This window comes from Zingiber officinale, chromosome 4A, assembly GCF_018446385.1.
Source record: "Zingiber officinale cultivar Zhangliang chromosome 4A, Zo_v1.1, whole genome shotgun sequence".
Classification (NCBI taxonomy): domain Eukaryota; kingdom Viridiplantae; phylum Streptophyta; class Magnoliopsida; order Zingiberales; family Zingiberaceae; genus Zingiber; species Zingiber officinale.
The window spans coordinates 120,512,808-120,520,656 of NC_055992.1; the positions used below are offsets into that span (position 1 = coordinate 120,512,808).

The 7,849-nt window shown below is 43.1% G+C and overlaps 1 non-coding gene across 1 annotated transcript; it reads right to left on the bottom strand.

Moving 5' to 3' along the window:
• Positions 1 to 7,377: 7,377 nt before the first annotated feature.
• Positions 7,378 to 7,483, bottom strand: LOC121973886. The gene has a single exon (XR_006109796.1). It is a non-coding gene; the product is annotated as a small nucleolar RNA R71 (small nucleolar RNA).
• Positions 7,484 to 7,849: the final 366 nt, after the last annotated feature.

The window sequence follows — 7,849 nt, forward strand, 5'->3', positions numbered from 1 at the left end:
TGAGAATAAAACCTCAAATCTGGTAAGATTTTCCTTGCGACATGGAGGCAACTGTGGTTTGAGATCAAATTTAGTTTAAAACTTTTGCAAAGAGTTTTGGCTATTCCATTTTAGAACATTCTTCTTATTGAACTATCACATGTCACAAATGTATTCACCTATAGGCACTGTTGTTGAGTTTGCCGCCTATATTCCAAATTGGCTTAAAAGACTCATATCTCAAGTAGCATCTTAGTTGGCTATGATCTCATAAGCCTATCAATCTTATTCTATGTTCTTTGAGTGTTCCAATGTAAGACCTTGATTCTCACGATCATTTAATTTAGAAAACTCAAATCTCAAGTAGGATCTTAACTATATTTTGATCTCATAATTATATGTTCTAACCTTATGCTCTCATTCCTAAGTAGGATGTTGATTCAAACAATCACGACTTGATAGGAAAGCCACTGAAAAAATAGGCATTTCTTTAATTTTAAATTACGAGTAGAAAAAAATAAGTTTTTAACCATTTCCATTATCATCTATTCTACTAAAAGTTGGACCAATAAAATTATTTTATGATACTACAACGAACATTTTAATCATATTTAGAAAATAGTATGAAAGGTTCAACCCTTCCCAGTTGTATTACATGTTTCACTTATTTTCTTACAATGATGCAATTTTTGGATGTCAAGGTAATAGTGTATATTGAAATATAAATCATAAATTCTAAATTTCGAATACAATTTAAACAAAAGTGTTAAATGGTATAGTCTTGCGATCCTATGCTATAATTATATAATATGTTCTGATGAATTCTCCATGGTTCCTAGAAAGGATCTCAACCATGGCAACATTGACGTCCAGGGATTTTAACTCTACTGAGTACTTGTACTACTTTTTTCCTCATTCATTCTCCTTGTCTCAATAGTGTATCTTTTGTGAAGACACAGCTGTCGCATTCTATTTGCATTTAGAAATTCTTTATTGCTTCCGACTCAGGTTTCCTAATGCAGTACTCTATTTTCCGTGTCTGTTTGCTATCTTTCTCCTATTTGTATCTTTGTTTGCTTCACATATCCAATATATTATCTGCAAGAACTAATAATCTAAAAGTACATCCTACATTTTTTGGTGTGAAGAAAATTTAATAAACAATAGCAGTCTATCAACTAGCACTTCTTATATTTTTACTCTTTGTTAACTACAATTTATGCTTATCCAATTGACTTGTTAAGATTATGATTGACAGTTTTGTACACTTTCTCCACTTTGAAATCATTACCTTGCTGTTCCAGAGCTTGCTTTGCTTTCCAAAACGTGTTCAAAAATTGGTCAGGTCTATATATACAAGTTCTTTGCTATTCTTGTTGAAATTGCTTTCTTAAGCATTGTGATCAGAGAAGCTGCATTTTGTTGCCAAAATTATCACCATTTTGATTGTAAATCATAGAACCAATGTTATTTTCTATTGTTTTTTGGAGCATGATCTAGTGGTGAAGGAGGGGGCCCGGGCGTGCAGTGGTCAATGACACGTGGAAGTCAAAGTCAAGATGGACAGGCCAATATTCTGGCCGAGTGGGGAGGTCACCTCGCCGATCGGTCGTGATAGCGCCTAGGCCGGTGCGAAGACAGCTCGATCGTAGGTCGGGTTTTCGATGCTCAGGGGTTCTAGTATAAAAGAGTCGATGTGCCGAGCGACACGTCCGCTCGGCCAAGCTACCGAACGACTAAGGCTGCATGCCCGTCCGAGTACGCGACCGAGCGACTCTCCCGCTCGGCCTAGTAACGGACAAGAGACAAAAGAGGACAAAACGGACAGCTGACAATATCTTTCTCGAGACATGTGCAGTCGACAGACAGTATGATCGGCGACCGGACCAGACAGAAGATCATACGGTGGAAGTTTCCACTGCCATGTCGGAGATATGCTCGGACGATTGCGGTATGGCGTCAGATGTACTTTTTCGACATGCCCATTTTGAGGTATGCTTGGGGAAGCGTGCACACCTCGGCGCGCGTGCATTCACCTCCCCGGGGTCCTATATAAGGACCCCTAGACTTCGACGAAGGTATGCGATATTCTTCACTATAGCTATAGTCTTGTTACTCTGTTTCCGCTTCTTCTCCCCGTTGCCTGACTTGAGCATCGGAGGGTCGTTGTCGGGAACCCCTTCTCGGCTCGGCTTTGCTGTAGGTTCGCCGGAGGTCCACGTCATCTTGGAGGTCATCCGAAGACAGGATAAAGTGCCATGTCCCCAGTGTCCGTCGACTCGACTCTCGGACAGGATCAAATTGGCGTCGTCTGTGGGAACGCACCTAAATCCGGGCAGAGAAGATGGAAGAAGCTGAACGAACGCACGCCGTGACGCTCTCTCAAGAGGAGCTCAACACTCTTATCGAGGCGAGAGCAGCAAAGATAGTGGAGCAGCAACAGCAAAAAGCATTAGCCGAGCGGATGGCGCAGCAGGCGACCTTGGCATCGAGCGGCCAAGCGGCTCAAAAAGATCGACCGGAGCAGTACTCCACTTGGGCATAGAATAAAGGTCAGACCGACACACCAGGAGACGTGCCGCCCGCCCCTATTCCATTCCATCGAGCCCTGTTCCAGACTCCGTCCGAGCTAGCTCAAGCCAACCAAGGGTCATCTGATGAAGCCCCCGCCCGGGATGTTAAAAAGGGCAAGGCACCTTAGACCGGGTAATCTCCCGAGTGGATTAACCGCCAATTTTCCGAAGCAATCTTGCAGGACCCGCTCTCGAGGCACTACGCCCCACTGGCGATCGGGGAGTACAGCGGCACAACCGACCCGGACGACCATCTCGGTAAGTTCGACAATGCCGCTACTCTCTATCAATACACCGACGGAGTCAAATGCAGGGTCTTCCTCACCACCCTGTCCGGCTCGGCCCAACGTTGGTTCCAAAGACTACCGAACGGGTCAATTCGGAGCTTCAAAAATTTCCGAACAGCATTCCTCCACCACTTCGCCAGCAGTTGGCGCTATCAGAAGATCAGCGTCAATTTATTTTCCATGAAGCAAGGGCCGATAGAGAGCCTCCGAGCCTACATTCAGCATTTCAACCAGGCGGCCATGGATATCCCCACAGTCTCATCCGAGACAATGATGCATGCCTTCACTCAGGGCTTAGTCGACGGGGATTTCTTCCGCTCACTCATCCGAAAGCCGCCCCGCGACTACGACCACATGCCGAAGAAGGCAAACGAATATATCAACGTGGAAGAAGCTTAGGCGGCCAGGAGGAAAGAAGCCCCATCCGAGCCTTCAGCACCGGCCGAGCGGAAGCCGCCAGTCAGCCATCAGCCACCAAGAGGACCCCGTGCTGAGGGAATGCGCCCTCATCAGGAAACAAGGCCGCACGCTGTCCAACATGTGGCAGCCGATCGACCCAAGCAAAAAGGAAAGGTATGGACTCCCATGTTTTGTTTGCTTCACCAATCAGCAACCCACAACACCCGTGATTGTCGGAGTCTCGACCTGATTGCTCACCCGACGCTGAGAAGCTATCGACGCCGATCACCTTCGCCCGATCGACGCCATCAACACCAGAGTACCGGACGACTGGTGGCCAGGGAGTCTCCCGAGCAGCAACATCATCATCAACCGAGGGTCAATCCCCGAGTCTCACAGGAACGAATGAGACCGTCCGCTTGGGAGGAAGAAAATAGGAACAACACTGCTCGAGGCGAGATCAACATCATTGCTGGTGGACCAACGGGCGGTGACTCAAACCGGGCCAGAAAGTCACATGCTCGGCAGCTAAGGATCCATGCAGTAGGCTGCAGTCAGGAGCGTGCACAAGGTCCTAAGATCAGCTTCGGGTCCAGAGACCTTGAAGGAGTTGAAGTACCGCATGACGATGCACTTATCATCCGAGCGGTAATAGCAAATTATACTATTCATCGCATATTCATTGATATAGGTAGCTCGGTCAACATTATTTTTAAGAAAACCTTCGATCAACTACAAATTGACCGAGCTGAGCTACTGCCCATGACAACCCTGCTGTACGGATTTACTGGCGATGAGGTTTTGCCGGTGGGGCAAACTCGGTTGGCCATCTTGCTAGGAGAGGAGCCGCAGCGGAGAACGCGGACCACAAACTTCATTGTGATCGACGCTTCCTCCGCCTACAATGTGATACTGGGGCGACTAGCTCTCAATGAGTTCCGGGCGGTCGTCTCCACCTTTTGTCAAAAAGTTAAGTTCCCCGTGGAGGACGAGGTGGGAGAAGCCCGAGGAGATTAGCTGGCCGCTCGGCAATGCTATGTGGAAATGATCCAAGCAGAATCGAGGTCCGCTCGGAAAGCGCCGCGCCTGGAGGTAAACACCATAAACGAAAAGCCTCCGATTTTAGTTTATGAGGAAAAGAGGAAGTGCAGATCCAGACGAGCCGACCGGAGGCCACCACATTTGTTGCATCCGACCTGGAAGCAGGCTGGAAGGAAGAGCTGATCAAGTGTTTGCGGCGCAACCACGACGTCTTTGCATGGTCGACACACGAGCTACCGGGCATCTCGCCTAGCGTCATGCTGTAACGCCCGCCCTTCCACTGCTTACGAAGGACGGGGTTACTTGAAACATACAAACATGCATATATGGTAGCGGAAGTAAATAAATAAAAACTAATAATCATATCATCATAGAAGCATGCCCGTTATCATAAAGCATATATCAAAAACAGGTCATGTGAATAATGTAATCATGTATCATATTAACATGTGAACATGCTAGCATTCATAACTTGATTTAACATCTACTACTTTCTACGTGATACATGATATTTTACTTACTAGAGCATAAAACATACTAACATGGAACATGAAAACAAAAGTTCATAATGAGTATAAACCATCAAGTATTATCCATCAAAAGCATTAAGTAGCAAAATAGGATCACATACAAAGCTTTAAAACATATAAGCATGATGTGCGTAGATTATATACTCTTTTATGCATGTTTTTATGCACATTTACATACTTTGAGCATGCTTGATCTATGCATTTTTATACTTCCAGCTTTCCTTTTAGCATATTTACTCTTTTGGTTCGGAGATCTGCTTTTTGTGCATTTTCTGTACACAGGAGTCGATTTGGTGAAGAATCTACATCTTTGGGCATGCATTGGAGGAAACGAAGGGAGAAAGCACCGGGCCGTGTACCTCACACGGCCCTGCACTGGTATGGAGCTCGGGCCGTGTGGAGTTTGGCACCAACAGAAGAGGAAGATGACATGGCCGTGTGAACCTCGCAGTAGTGTCAAGATTAAAGCCAACCAGGCGAAGCCTTACAGTGGTGTGGATCTACAGTGAGACTTCCAGAGACCAGCAGTGTGTGTGCACCAGCAGAAGGGTTCTGGCCGTGTGGAGTCACACGGCCGTGCAGGTTTGGCAGAGAGGGAACTGGACATGGCCGTGTGAATCTCACACGGCCGTGTCACGGGGTCGTGTGGCGCCCGATTCCCTCCTCTATTTAAACCCTTCTTCATGAATTGAAAGGGGATCTCTCCCCCTTTGGGAGAAAGCAAGTTTTGGTGGTTTCCTCCCATTCTTGGGAGGATTTCTGGGCGATTCTAAGGGAGATCTCGACGATTTCGACTCCGGAGCGAGGATTGGATCCGAAGACAAGGCTTCTTCGTAGATAAGTTTTCTCTTTCCCCCTCTTCTTGTTTTCTTGGATTGGGGATTCAAGGAATGCTTGTAATCTCTATTTCTTCGGGTTTTCTTCCTCGATTCATGGAGTAGATCTTGTATTCTAGGATTAAGGGAGTATTTGTATGATGGATTGATGTAATCTCTTATGGATTTGCCATTTTCTTGTTTCAATGACATTATCTTGCTTGTATCAATTAGATCTTGAATGATTGATGGTGATTTGTGCTTAATTCTCATTCTTGATTGATTGTTTGGATTTCTTATGGACTTTGTAAAGATAAACTCTCACTCGATCATCCGAGGGATCCACGTGACAGGTGCAAGCCCGTGTAAGGACGTTTGAGAGATAATCTTGAAGAGGAAATAGGGATATTCAAGAGAGTATGATGGATTTTATGATTAGCTTCTTGTATCTTGATAGATTAATGAGTCGTGGGCTTCTACGTTGATATCCGAGGAAGGCATAGTAATATGTGCACTTCTGTGTAAGGACAACATAGGTTCATGTCTAATTAATCCTATTTAGATACATTTCTCAGTCCTTAGCCGGTTGTCTATTGCAAGAGGGAACCAGCAACTTTCTACATGTTTGGCAATTGAGGGATAAGAATTAGTGAACCATTTACATTCAAGAAATCTTACAAAGAAACCGAAACTCCTAGAATCTTCCTTTATCATAACCCAAAACTCTAAACTCTTGTTTGTTGATCTTTAATATTAGATTTGTTTACCTTTACTTTGCTTTTGAAACGATTGGATAGTTGTTTAGTTAATTCGCATTGAGACATTTCTAGTGCTTATTCCAGTCCCTGTGGATACGATAATTTTTTATATTACTTGCGACATTTCCGTACACTTGCGGAGAGCAAACAAGTTTTGGCGCCGTTGCCGGGGACTGCGCTATAACATTAGGAATTATCAATTGAGTTATACTAAACATAACTTTTCTTTCTTTCTTTACATTTTCATAGTTGTAACTTTAGAATCCTGTTTCTATAAGCTTTTCTTTTCTTGAATAGCATTCTTGACAATTCTTTTTGTTGCAATTCTAATTCTAATTCTAACTTTGCATTCTTGATTTCTAGCACTCTAATCTAACTTTTCTCTGTTTTCTCTTTTGATCTAGTTTCTTTCTTATTTTCTTTTGTAAACATATCTTGCAATTTTTAGCATATGAATTATTCTAGATATTTTTCTTTTTCCTTTTATCTTTTCTTTCTTGTTTTCATTATGCACTTTCTTTCTTGCAATTTAAATTCTGCATTTGTTTTCTTGCTTTTCATATTGCATTTTATTTCTTGTTTTTGATTCTTGATAATTTTCTTTTTCTTCTTGAATATCCATGAGCACTAACATGTCAAGGGCCCATGAGAAATTTTTCTACACCCTTTTCTCGCAAGATTTTTATCTCCCATTGTGCAACCTCAAATTGAAGAAAGTTTCCAACTAGACCCGGAGATAATTTTCATGATACAAGGTCACAAATTTAGAGGAGAAGTATCGAGAAACCTTATCGCATCTTGAAACATTTTAGAGATTTGTGATTTGGTGAAATGCGAAGGAGTATCAGCAAATGCGATTCGATTGATGACATTTCCTTTCAAGATCAAGGATAAAGCAAGGACTTGGCTATATTCTCTCGTCCTCAAAGCATCACAAGTTGGGAACAATTGGAAGCAATTTCTGAATCATTTTTTCCCTCCAAGTAGAACGGTGTATATGAGGAATTGCATAACAAATTTTGCTCAGGCATATGGAGAATCATTATTTGAAGCATGGGATAGATTCAAGAGTCTTCAAAGATAGTGCCCTCATCATGATTTTGAAAAATGGTTGATTTTGCACATATTCTATGGGGGAATTTCTTTCTCAGACAAGACTTTATTGGATTCATCAGCTGGAGGTTCTTTTATGGACAAAAGTGTAGATGAAGCTTATTCGTTAATTGATCAAGTGACATTGAACCTCCATGAATGGTCGAACAAAAGTTGGATGGAATTTCCCTCAGATATTCAAAAAGTGCAAGCTATAAATGTAAGAGAGCCTGTCAAACAAAATGAAATTCAACCACCTAAAAATGTTGAAATTCACAAGTCACAGAGTGAGGAGTTCAAACATTTGGGGGCAAAGCTTGATAGTATTGTTTCAAAATGGTTTAAAGAAGATCCCCCTCCTACACAGTCAAGATC